Source organism: Orycteropus afer, unplaced genomic scaffold (genome assembly GCF_000298275.1).
Source record: "Orycteropus afer afer isolate SDZICR_OR568_19922 unplaced genomic scaffold, OryAfe1.0 scaffold00017, whole genome shotgun sequence".
Classification (NCBI taxonomy): domain Eukaryota; kingdom Metazoa; phylum Chordata; class Mammalia; order Tubulidentata; family Orycteropodidae; genus Orycteropus; species Orycteropus afer.
This window is the reverse complement of record NW_006921604.1, coordinates 14,121,514-14,135,591: the sequence shown is the minus strand read 5'-3', so window position 1 is coordinate 14,135,591 and position 14,078 is coordinate 14,121,514.

The following is a 14,078-nucleotide window of genomic DNA, read 5'->3' as shown; positions in this document are numbered from 1 at the left end:
CTGCGATGATGGGCTCAAGTATAGCAGGGATTGTGGGGCTGGCGCGGGATCGGGCAGTGTTTCGTTCTGCTGTGCATGGGGTCACTATGAGTCGGAAACGACTTGACGGCACTTAACAACAACAACAACAACAACAACAGAAGAATGTCACCCACATCAGAAGACAGAAGCCTAAGCTGTGTGATCACAAAGAACTCAGGCAGTCTGTGCAAGGAGATCTGTCTGTCCAGCCTGGGTATTGTCTGTATAAGCTCCCTACACTGCATATAGTGACAGCTCACTTTAACCTGTATCTACACTCCATCTATTGCCCCCCAAAATCAGGAAGCACTGTCTGTCCCTTTACTTCAAAACAATGTTCCATTATATAAAGAAGTTTTCCCAAGGGAAAAAAAGGTCAGGCATAGGATACAGGTCTGGGAATACCTGTTGAAGAGTCAGAGAAGAGGGACAGGTCTGAAGGCACCATGCTGCATTGACGTACCAGCTGTCTTCTGATCCAGCCCACAGAAATATTTTGACAAGTTCCTAGGAAACTGGGCTGTAATAGTTGAAGAAAAATAGATTAAAGAAAGGGCAGCACTACTATACAATAGGAAATTGAATACATAAGACTGGAATAGGCTTTCTCAGACTCCCTTGGATCCTAAAAAGCCCATGTGACAGTTTTGACCAATAAAACAGGAGCAGAAGCCTTCAGGGAGCTATGGGAAAAGTATCCAAATTAAGATAAATTCGTTACTGGTGTTTCCCTTTCCCCTTCTTCCTGCTTTGAATGGAAACACTGTCTGATACTCCAACAGCCATCCTGTGACCATGAGGAAGAAGCCAAGAACTAACAAGACAATGAGTTTAACATCATCAAACTGCTGAACCTCTGTATATCTGATAATGAGAGAAAAATTTGCACATATTTTTAATGTAACTCATTTTCAATTGGTTTTTCTGTTACTTATAGCTAAATACATCTCAATTAATAAAGAGGGACAGCTAAAGAAAACTTTTACCCACTGTCATTGAGTTGATTCCAACTCATAGCAAGCCTATAAGACAGAGAACTTCCCTATAGGGTTTCCAAGGCTGTATATCTTTACAGAAGCAGACTGCCTCATCTTTCTCCCATAGAATGGTTGATGAGTTCAAACCACAGACCTTTTGGTTGGCAGCAGAATGCTTTAACAACTGCTCCACCAAAGCCACTGCCAAAAATCCAAACCCACTGCCATCGAGTCGATTCCAACTCATAGAGATCCCCATTGGGTTTCCAAGGCAGTAAATCTTTACAGAAGTAGATTGCCCAGTCTTGCATCCATGGAGTGGCTGGTGGATTTGAAGCACCAACCTTCTGGTTGGCAGTCAGATGCCGTAGGCACTGTGCTACCAGAGCTCTGTAAAGAAGATTTTAGTTACCATTTTTTCTGGCTCTGTCCTTCAATAGGGAGCTGTGGTGATGTAGTGCCTAAGGCATTTGACTGCTAATCTGAAGGCTGGAAGCTCAAACCCACCAGCCCCTCCTCAGAAGGAAGGTTGAGCAATCTACTTCTGTAGTGATGTTGTTGTTGTTGTTAAGTGCCGTCAAGTCGTTTCCGACTCATAGCGACCCCATGCACAGCAGCGCCAGCCCCACTACCCCTGCTATACTCGAGCCCATCATCGCAGCCACTGTATCAATCCATCTCGTTGAAGGCCTCCCCCTCTTTCGTCGACCCTCCACCCTCCAAGCATGACATCCTTCTCCAGGGAATGGTCCCTTCTTACAACATGACCAAAATAGGTGAGACGAAGTCTGGCCATTCTTGCTTCCAAGGAGCATTCTGGCTGCACTTCCTCCAGGACAGATCTGTTAGTTCTTTTAGCAGTCCACGGTACTTTCAGCATTCTTCGCCAGCACCACAACTCAAAAGCATCAACTCTTCTTTGGTCTTCCCTATTCATTGTCCAGCTCTCACATGCATACCAGGCGATTGGAAATATCATGGCTTGTGTCAGGCGCACCTTAGTCCTCAAGGAGATATCCTTGCTCCTCAGCACTTGAAACAGTTCCTTCGCAGTTGACTTCCCCAATGCTACACGTCATCTAATGTCCTGACTGCTGCTTCCGTTGGCATCAATTGTAGAACCAAGCAACGTGAATTCCTTGACAACCTCAATCTTCTCTCCATTTATTGTGATGCTGCTCATTGGTCCAGTTGTGAGGATTTTTGTTTTCTTTATGTTGAGATGTAATCCATACTGCAGACTGTATTCTTCAACCTTCATCAGTAGGTGCCTTAAGTCATCCTCACTTTCAGCAAGCAAAGTTGTATCGTCTGCATATCTCAGGTTGTTAATGATTCTTCCTCCAATCCTGATACCACGTTTTTCTTCGTATAGTCCAGCTTCTCGGATTATTTGCTCAGCATATAGATTGAATAAGTGTGGAGAAAGAATACAACCCTGACGCACTCCCTTCTTGATTTTAAACCATGTAGTGTCCCCTTGTTCTGTTCGACTTAACAACAACAACAACATCACTACAGAAGTAGTGATACTGCCTTGGAAACCCAAGGAGAGGTCGCTGTGAGTCAGATCCGACTTGAAGGCAGTGAGTTTGTTTGTTTGTTTGTTTGTTTGTTTGTCCTTCAATAACACCCACAAGCTGGTGTGGCCTGGGGAAATACATACACTTATGAAAATATCTTGCCCATTCTGGTTCCATGATCCGTTGAGAGCAAATAATGTATAATTTACTGGTGTCTCTCCTGCCAAACTCTCTCCAAGCATAGCTTCTCACTCGTGTTAGGCCTTTAATAGATATTTCTTTGTAAATTGTCTGCTTTTAAGCTGGAAGAAATAGAGAACCTACTTTGGGGTATTGGAGAAAAGTAATATAAGAAATGTTGATATCGTTGTTGTCAGTTGGCATGAGAAGATCAAGCAGGTCAGGAAATGACCCCCATCAGGCTCACTACATGTGAGGGATGGTGGGATAGAGAAAGTGAACAGTAGATGATCCATAAAATTACTCTTGAAATATTGTAGTTTCAAGTGTGTAACAGAAAATTTCTATGTAAAAAGTTAAATGAAGAAAAGGAAGGATAAAATACGCTCAAACAAAACCATTATCCAGTCTAAGATATATCTTATCTGGATTCTGTATCTTCAGTGGGTTTCTGAAATCAAACCAGGCTTTGACTTTAAAGATGTTTCCTGAATTTCCTCAGGATGAACAGTGCTTCATGAAAGCTGGCTCAAAAAGACATGGAAAATAAAAGTGTTTACTGAGAAAAGTATACCCTGTATACATTATTTTCAAAGGATTTTATTCTAAAAATATTTTTATTAGAGTCTGAAGTAATTTAGTCATGATCCTGTATTTAGTCAGAGCTCAGTAAGTACTCTGTGCCCAACAGCAATATTCTTTCAGACTTTTAAACAGGAAACTAGAAGCACAGAGAACAGAAAACATTTAGAACCCTGCCAATGACTCATGAAACTTATCTTCTCTGCTCACACCAAGCTCCCAGGTTTCCCCTACTTCATTAGCAGATACAATAAGTCTAGAACTAAAGGGAGGAATTTGTGGATTCTTCTCAGATGAGATAAAGGAGTTCCAGGTGGAAGTACAGCAGACAGTGCCTGGCAGCATCACAAATTACAGAGAGGGAACTCCGAGCTCTGAGAGCAGGAGGGAGGAATTCCTGGAATAGGTCTCGATATTCTTTTTGATTGTAAAGGAAACCTCCTTATTAGTTTTCAGAACATCCCACTTCCAAAGAACATCAAACTGTCAGCACATTCTAGTCACTCATTTCATGTGTTTGACACTGGGAAATCTGTAGACCCCTACTTTCCAAATAGCATTTATAGAATGGGTTCACATGTTCAGTCCAGGGACACACATGGATAGTTGATGGGCCATTAGAGGAAAAAGGCTGTGGTAAGCTTCCTGGATGACTGTGGAGGTGTGGATGGTGACTTTACCTTCCTTGTCATTGTACGCTCAGAACTTAACTCTGCTGTTTTCTCATGTATTCATTTACCAGGTATCTATATAATGTTTAATGTATTTCAAACATTGTGCTAGTCAACAGGGACAAAAACAAGAGTGTATTAGATAAAGACTCTACCCTTAAGGAGTCTACAGTCTATTGAAAAAGACAGAGAAGGACACAGGCAACTTCAATGCCTTCAGAGATAGCAGGGGTTAAGAATGTGGCGTCTGGGGCTAGTATGTAAAGTGTTCAGATCCTATCTCTATCCCTTACTACTTTGTGACAGGGACAAGATACTCCAGCCTTCCAGGCCTTAGTTTTCCCGTAAGTAAATAAGGATATTAGTAGTAGTGGCTGCCTCATAGCTTTTGGGAAAATGAGTGAAATAGTGTTTGAGAATTACTATTGGCTCAACAAATGGTCACCATTCCTATGGTGATAGCTGCCTGGTGCTCTGGGAACAAATATGAGAGGCATCTCTCCCAGGTTTAGGGGGCAGAAAAGGCTTCCCAACTAAGATCTCAACAGGTAGGGGGAGTTAGCTGTTTGAACAGAAGGAGAACAAGTTTTCCAGACCCAGGAAACAACACGTGCCAACGTCCACAACCAGAGAGCATGGAGACTTGAGAGGAAATGCAAATATTCAGTATGGCTAGCATTGGGGAATGTGGGTGTAGAATTGGCAGGAAATGAAGGCAGAGAACTAAGCATTCATTCACTCAATCAATAATTGTTTGCTGTGTGCCTAGCCCACAGTAGCTAGAAATAGAGCTGTGAATCAATCGGATATAAACTCTTGCCCCATAGAGCTTATATTCTAGGAAAAGGAGATACACAACTAAAACAGATAAATGAGATAAGTCGAATGCAAAAGGCTTATATAAAAAATTTTAATTAAGGAGTTTATACTATAACATGCTTGGAATAAGAAGCCATCAAAAAGCTTGAAGGCAAGCAGTGGCACGACCATGTCTAGGCTTTAGGAAGATTACTCTTCTGCCCATTGGCAGGTGGGCTGCAGGAGCAAGAGAGTTTGGAAGCAGAGGACCATTTAAAACGTGATCTAGTCATAGGCTAAATGAAACTGTGAAGTTAGGCTTAACAGGAATCTGGAATGGAAGTGTGGCTTGAGAAAAAGACCTTGCTAACCCTCAGATACTCCACCTCCATTGAATACCAAGTAGCCAGCCTCATTGATTCATTCATTCTTTTGAGATGTCTTTACCATTGGAGAACCTGTAGTCCTTTGATTTATAAATAACCTTTATCATGATGGCTCTCTTTGAGGAAACAGTGAAACTATGATACATGTGAAAGTTGAATCCATGTACAACCCTGTCAAATGCCCCTCATCCCATCCATCTTGGCCATGGTACAACCCAGTCAAAGATGTGGATCTTCAGAAGTCAACAAAATTAACTGTTCTAACATGCAGGAAAAGATGTTGTGCTTTTAAGCCACAGGGCCACTGAGTGTTCAAACTCCATGTGGCAGAAGGTGGTTCTAGCTCTGTATGGTCAGCCCCAGGCTGAGTTAGCAGGGCAGCTTACTATATGGCCAAGGAGAGAACTGGAGAGGGATATATCCTACATGCATATGATTTGTCCTTAAAACAAAGAATCTTAAAATGTTCAAGGAATTGCTAGGTTCATTTCAAGGTGATGAATACAGTTATTGCTAGATGAGGCTGCAAGATTTGTTCCTTGAAGGATCAATAATTTTATGAAATTAGGACAATAATACATGGAAGTACAGCAAAGAGGAGGCATATGAAAGGGGGAAAAAAACTTGCCTTTGAGTTGATTCTGACTCATGGTTACACTTAAAAGAAAAATGATCAGTTGAGTCTCACCTGGATGAGTGTGGACTGAAAGAATTTTAAAATAAGACAAGAATGTAGAGGAGTAAGGTAGGAAAAATAAATATGTGGTTCAGAAAGCAAAGGAAAGTAAAAGGAAGCAAGGCTGGCTTTCTGGTGCAATGAATACAAGCCTCACAGGCACTAGAAAGGAAAGAGGTAAAACCAGGATTGTCAGCCCAGGCCACTAATGAGAATCAACCTTCATAACCCTGCACTTCCCAAGCCACAGCCCACTTACATCAGATTCTCTGGGGTGGGCCCAGGCATCAGCATTGCTTCAATCTCCCCACATGATACCATGTGCAGCCAAGGTTAAGAACCTTAGTTTAAATGTTACATACACACTCCAAACATATCCCTCCACTTCAGAAATTATGTATATGGGAGAAATGCTGCTCGGAAATGGTCTTGAATTATCAAAATTGCGGGGGAAAAAAATCGTGTACAGGCAGTAGTCGACTTCACCCAGGAGCACAGGCAGCGTCAGTGATTTGCAGCGGGTGATTTTCCAGCTGAAAGTAGAGCTAGGGAGAGGCCCTCCCTGGGAAGAGGTAGACCAAAAAAAAACTAACCTCACTACCAATGAGTAGACTCTGACTCAACACAAGCCACCCCTCCTTGAGTTTCTGAGGCGGTATCTCTACAAAGTAGATTGCCCAGTCTTCCTTCCCAGGAGTGGCTCTTGGGTTTGAACCACCAGCCTTCTGGTTAGCAGGCAAGATGAGGAAATATAGCAGCAAGCATCCATGGGGATTGCTGCCTTGGCCGGAGCTGAGCTTACCTGCTGACCACAGACAGAGGAAGCTTTCACTGGACAGGGCCACACTCAGAGCACCATGAGGGCCAGAAACATTGCTCACGAAAAATGAACAGCAAGAAGTTCCAGGTATTCTGGATGAAAAGAACGACAACAATAAAAGGCCTGGAACCTGTCTGGGAGCTGCCTCCAAAGGTCTGTACATCATTCAAAAGAGTAGCAAAGACTCAGAATTTTTAGTAGCTTAGTGCCTAAGGCACTTGACTGCTAACTAGAAGGCTGGCGGTTCAAACCCACCAGCCACTCCTCGGAAGGAAAGTTGGGCAATCTACTTCCATAGTGATACCGCCTCGGAAACCCAAGGAGGGGTTGCTATGAGTCGAGTCCGACTTGACGGCACATAACAACAACAAAAAATCAACAACGTGAGGCTGTCACTAACTCCTGTTGGAATGATTTCCTCCATAGAGTTTATACCCAAGGTCATGGCTTCTAGACAAACCACAGGGACCGTTTGCACTCAAATTAATTGAGCATCAGAATTACCCAGAGGGCTAGTCATAATGCTAATACCCAACCCAACGTGAGTTTCTAATCAGCAGCTCTGTCATTTCTAACAGGTTCCCAAGGTGATCCTGCTACTGCTGACTGGTCCCCACTCTGAATGTTGGTGCCTAGGCTAGCATCCAACTCCTTTCTTTCCCTAGACACCCCAAGGTCTGCTAGGGTCAATGTCAACTTGAGTTCTGTACACTGGGACCTGCATTTGCTCTAGAGGCCAGGGAGCAACTTAGTTTCTGAAGGTTGTTTGTTTTATTTTAAATAGGCTTTACTTTTTAGAGCCATTCTAGGCTTACCAAAACTTTCTGCAGAAAGTACAGAGAGCCTCCATATGCCCTCTCTCCCCTTTGCACAAAGTTTCTCCTGTTATTCACATCTTCCATCTGTGTGGTACATTTGTGAAAATGGATGAACCAATATTGATATACTATTATTAATTAACCCAAATCCATTGATAGTGAGTCAATTCTGACTCATAGCAACCCTATAGATCAGAGTAGAACTGCCCCACAAGGTTTCCAAGGCTGTAATCTTTCAGGAAACAGAAAGTGCAGCTGGTAAGTTTGAACTGCCAACCTTTTTTTGTGAACAGCCAAGCATTTAACCATTGTACCACCAGGCCTCCTTTATTATTAATTGAAGTCCATATTCATATTAGCACCCATTTTGTATGGGAGCTCTGGTGGTATAGTGCCTAAGGCACTTGACTGCTATCCAGAAGGCTGGTGGGTTTGAATTCACTCCTCAGAAGGAAGACTGAGCAATCTACTTCCGTAGAGTTACTGCCTTGGAAACCCTAGAAGGGATCGCTATGAGTTGGAATTGACTTGAGGGCAGTGAGTTTAGTTTTTTTGGTTTTGTGTTGTATGTCCTATGGGTTTGGACAAATACATCAATATCATGTGTCCACCATTACTGCATCCAACAGAATACTGTCACTGCCCTGTAAATGCCCTGTGCTCTCCACTCGGTCATCTCTCTGTCCTTTTCCTTGTGCCCCTGGCAAATGGGGTGTTGTTAAAATGTGCTATTATGGGGTCAAGTCTGTGATAACTTTGTGTTAATACTTGGGACTCCATAAAATAGGACATAATTGAGAAACCAATTAAATGTTCAATGCTCTAAGGAGATGCACCCTTGCCTGCAGAAGATGAAGAGAGGCCAGATTACGGTATCTCCCCCAATGTGAAGCCTTCTGGTAGGGCCTAAACATGAAGGAATTCTGGAAGGAAACCCAAGTTTTACTTTCAAAATTATTAAAATTTGGTTTCTTTGGCTTATAAGGACAAAATAATTTCATCTTTGAACTTTAATTTCTGCCTAGGAACTTGATAATGGGAAAGGGTTTAAATTCAATTTTGGTCTATAGAGCATTGTTCTACATCCTTTTGGATATTAAGGCTGCATTTGTAGCAGCAGGAACACTTTACAACTAATATACATTTGTGCCTCTGACTACTTTACTGTGCTTACGATGGATATTTGATATCCTTATGATGAGTATTTGGTAAAAATAAAATAAAATGGATATATACTAATTTTTTTAGCTTTTCATTTTTGACTGATGCTCTATAGCAGATAACAGGGATGGACATAATTTGGGACAGGAAATACAACAGGGTGAATTTTAGGCTGTGAGAAGAGCTTGGGTTTGGGGCTAGTTGAATTTGCATACTATCCTTATCTGTTTCTAAATCTTCTGGGCTCTCTGTTGCTCATCAACAGGTTCTTACAATCCAGGAACATGTCCTGCACTTATGGGGCAGCAGCCTGTGGGATGCTGAGCAGAGCTGTTCCGATGGATCACTGACCTCCATCCTGTGAGGCACAGCAATGCCGTCATCAGCAGCAGACTTGTTGGGAAGTCCCCAGGTTAAGGGAACAAATGATTGGGTAATATTGTTGGAGAGAGAGACACTTGGTTACCATTCTTGATGCTTCCTTGCATGTAGGAGACTCTCTTCCCCCCGATGCCTTTCCAGCTTATCATCTGGTGAGTTTGGGGAGGAATTGGACATATTAGCTCAGCTCAGTCCTTCTTCTGTCCTCAGGGCCTCCAGGCTGCCCACAGGAGACCAATATTTGCTTTGCTCCTTCTTGCTGTAAATGTGGCAAGTACAAGCCTTCTTACCCTCAACAAATGGCCAGCTGTTCTCCAGCTGTGATGAGTTCTGGGATTTTTTGTTTAGGAAGCCCACAGTTGCTGCACATCTAAACACATTATCTATGACACAATACATAAACTGCATAACCACAGTTTTCTCAACTCAAAAATGGGATTTCAATTTTCCTTGAAGTGTTTTTGAGGATAAATTAGTTAACGCGTAGAATCTGGCACATCACAGACTTTTAAGGGTTTGTTTCTCCTTCTTCATTCTTGCTTTTTCTCCTACTGTTTTCCTCTAAGACCTCCTTTAAAGTCTTCCCTCCCCTAATCCTTGCTGCTAGTTGAGTGGCTCCTGTTTCCACAACCTGACTCCTGGACCTCCCTCAGGGCCTGATCACTGTGAGCTGGGCCTTTCTGAAGAACCGATGGGTAGCACTACTGAGAGTTTCTTTGCAGAGGGTGGGTTTTGCTCTGCTCAGGCTAAAGAAGATTGAGGAAGTGGTTTCACAGGCAAGCCAGAGAAGAGGAAGATAGACTTATGGCTGAGCCCTGAGGTGAGAGCTATAGGTCCATCCTGAGGAAAGGGCCAGTGCACAGGCACCTTCTTTGGAGTCTTGCTGACTTTGTGAGTCATGTTGAGGGGCAGGAAAGCAAGGATCTTCAGAGAGTGCACAGAGAGCCTCTGGTGTGGCAAGGATATGGCCCAGGATGGCAGCTAGATTTTAATGCTCTGGGAAGCAAAGGGCAGTGCCCTCTGTAGGGTGCCAGAGATGATAATAAGGAGCCCTTAAGAGATGGCAGGGGTAGCAGATGCCAAAGGGTGGGGTCAACAAGAACAGCAAAAACAAACCAAAACCAAACTCATGTCCGTTGAGTTGGATCCAACTCACAGCAACCCCTCCTTGGGTTTTCTAGACGGTATCACTATGGAAACAAATTGCCCAATCTTCCTTCCAAGGAGTGGCTGGTGAGTTTGAACTCCCAGCCTTCTGGTTAGCAGTCAAATGCCTTAGGCACTATGCTACCAGAGCTCCTCAGCATAAACAAGAAAGGAACTATTGCCAGGAGGTCATGGAAATATTAGAGAGGCTGGCAGTTGTGATGGGAGCAGGGAGACTGGAATGAGCCTTGTTAATTCGAATCTATTAGTTCACACAGGTTGGCTTAACACACAACGTGTCCATCCATGCAGCAGGTACTTCTGAAGTACCTACTCTGTGGTATGCAACTGCCATAGGCTGGGGATCCATCAAAGGGCAAGAATGAAGAATGCCCCCACTCTTGAGGATCTTACAATCTGCCGTTTCTGAAAAGTCCCTATTTCACATCCCTGTGAAATACCTGGGATGCCAAATTTATTTTTTAATGCATATGTTGTTTCTGGTGTCTGATACTAGTGTCTACTGTCATCTCAGTAGTAAATTACTACCTTCTTGGGGAGGTAGTAACTTACAATATAAATCTCATTTTTTTTTTCAATAGCTCCTACAGAGGGTTATGAGTTTTCCAAAAACTATTTACTATGCCTTTTTTCACAGATTCTCAAGGGAGAGGTGAGAAAATTAACTTTTAAAGATTTTAACTAATAAAATCAACAGAAAATAATGAAATCAGCCACATTAACAACAACAACAAAAAAAAACCTCTTGTTTCATTAAAAAAAAAAAAAAAAAAAAAAACCTTATTTTTTAAAAATAGTTTTAGGTTTACCAAAAAAAAAGTAGACAAAGTGCAGAAAATTATATTATTTTCATTCATTTATTTTCCATCTAATTTGGGCTAGGGGTACAGAGTTAGATTAACCACAATCTTTGGTTTAAGACACACACTACTCTTCATTAGACCATTATTAGCTTGTTTTTAAATATGTTTGTTTGATAGTAAATTAAACAATAGTATTTCACCAGAAAATTTTGATCTAGAACTTGATGAAACTTGTAACTTCCTAACTCATCCCACCCTAGCCTCTCACCTCATGTCATCACTAATCTAAACCTTGGGTCTGTCACTTTCTTGCTTGCTTCTAAAGGTAACATGTGTCCAATCAGTAGGAGTCCTTGGGCAAGTTTTATCACCTAGAGAGGTGCTCTTAAAAAAACAGTATATGTATAGAGAGAGAAAGAAGGGAAGGAAGAGAGAGTTCATGATAGTTGTTTTTCATTTTCTAGGAAAAGACCTCATGATATAAATAAACATTTCTGGAATTCAGTTTTTCTACTCAACAAAATATTGCTAATATATTGTTCATCTAAACTCCCATTAAACATTGTATTATTTTGAAGCAAGTCTCAGACATACAATCTATAAATATTTTCATATGCTGCTTAGATTTAAAAAAAAAAAATCTAAAATCCCAACATCATATTTATTCCTTAAAATTGTCATATGTTGTTGTTTTGCCATAGAGTCGGCCCTGACTCATAGCAACCCCTCCTTGGGTTTCTGAGGTGGTATCACTATGGAAGTAGATTGCCCAACCTTCCTTCTGAGGAGTAGCTAGTGGGTTTGAACCACCAGCCTTCTGGTTAGCAGTCATGTGCCTTAGGCACTATGCTACCAGAGCTCCTATAAGTTTCCAAAAACTATTTACTATGCCTAAAGTTCCAATTGCCTCATGCTTTTTCTAACACTGAGCCCCACACTGTGTAGTCAAAGTTGAGTCTGAGAAGTTGTAGGCAGTTCCTTCTGGCTGCAGTGAGCTATTTTTCTGGGTCGTCCCTGAAGCTGCCATAATCTGAAGGGTTGGGAACACCACAGGGTGCCGAAAGAGACATACCAGGAAGGAGCAGGGACACTCAGCTACATGGTGCCCAGGGCTGAGGACCAGAACAGACAGAAGAACCCAGAGCAATACTTTGCACTGTCCTTACCTAACCCTTCATGTCAGACCTATCTCCACCATTTATTTTCTGTTTATATGCAAATAGATCTCAATATTGTTTAGTCATAATTTGTACAAAACTATTTATAATTCTTATAATTCATTTAAAATATTTCTATTTCAATTCTTTTTTTATTTTTATTTATTTACTTTGCACCTTGTTGTTGATGTGTTTAGTCTTCTAGTGAATGAGTCTTCTAAAGGAATTGCCATGTGGGGAATCAGATCTCTGCTAAAGCATAGCAGTGGTCCCTGCATTGTCATGCTCTGCGTAGGTCTGGCCTTAACATACGGGCAAGCAGCAGGGCTGGACTAATTGCAAAGGTGTCAGAATCACACAAATGAGTAGACTGGGATTGCTTCTTTCTTATCTGTGACAGTGTTTGTTGATTTGGAGTTCATGTTTTTAACAGTAGCATTTAACAGGCAAGAGGACATTCACAGGAAATTTATAACTTTCTGAAAAAAGTATTAAGTAGTGTCTTTATACATACTTGTGGCCTAGTAATACAGAGCTTGCTTACAGTTTGTGGTAGTTAAGGATGTATGTCAACTTGGCTGAGCCTGGTTGATTGGCTGGACAGCTAGATGTAGTTATTCCCCATGGTGAGATTGGTAATTAACTCCATGGTGGAATCTACTGGAGCAGCTGAGTAGCTGCTTTAGGGATATGGGCTGCTTCTAGTATATAAGAAGCAGCTTGGAGGAAGGTGTCCAGCAGATGGCACCCTTGAACCCTGCATGTAGCCAAGTCGTTGTTCAGCAGCCTGCCATGTTGCTCTGCCGATCTTGGGACTATTAATGGACTTGAATTAATGGCCTGTCATGTGGTTTGGTAATATCTGGGCTGTGCCTTTTCACTTGTCGACCTTGGGTTTGTCAGCCTAAGCAGCTAGCAGCTGCCTGAGTGAAAAGATGCCTCTAGCTTCAGTGGGCCAGGAGCCCAAGGTTGAGAGGCTTTCCCCGAGTCCCTAGAGCCTGGCATCTGGAACTCAGATTTCTAGCCTCCAATTTTGTAAGAGAACAAATTCCTGTTTGTGCAAGCCATTCCATTTTTGGTATATTTCTGTTAGAGCAGCACTAGGTGACCAAAACATAGTTCAAAGCCACCATTATGTGTCAGATAAATGGGTGAAGTTTAGAATCACTTGATAAGGGAATGACCTTTATACTCAGCAGAAGCATACTTACATGTACACACAACATGTGCCCGGTACATCTGTTCTCATTAGACATACAGGTAGTCCCCAGGTTACCAACTTCTGATATATAAACAGTGCCTACTTGACCTTTTTTTTTTTTTTTTTTGGTAACTTTTTATTATGATTTGGGTGGAAGTTTACAAAGCAGATTCATTTTACATTGAACAGTTCATACACATTTTGTTTTGTGACACTAATTACATTCTCCACAGTATAGCAGCTCTCTTTCCACTTACTCTCTATGGTTACCCTTCCCTTGTGTCCTTTTAGGAGCTCTGGTGGCGTAGTGCCTAAGGCATGTGACTACTAAGCAGAAGGCTGGCGGTTCAAACCCACCAGCCACTCCTCGGAAGGAAGATTGGGCAATCTACTTCCGTAGTGATACCGCCTCAGAAACCCAAGGTGGGGTCGCTATGAGTTGGGTGCAACTCGACAGCACATAACAACAACAGCAACAATTAAAACAATCAGACATCCAAGATCAGAAGGGCAGCACTTATCCAGGGATAAAGCTCAGAAGGCAGGAAGGGATAGGAAAAAAGGGCAAATGGGAATGATAAACACAGGGAGGAAGTGGGAAGAGTGTGATCAATGTCACAAAAGAAAAAGTGTATGAATTGTTGGACGAAAACCAATTTGATCTGTATACTTTCACCCAAATCACAATGGAAAACAAAATTTTTTGTTTAAAGAAATAGTATATGAGATAGCAAGTAAAATGTTAGGTTTCAATAT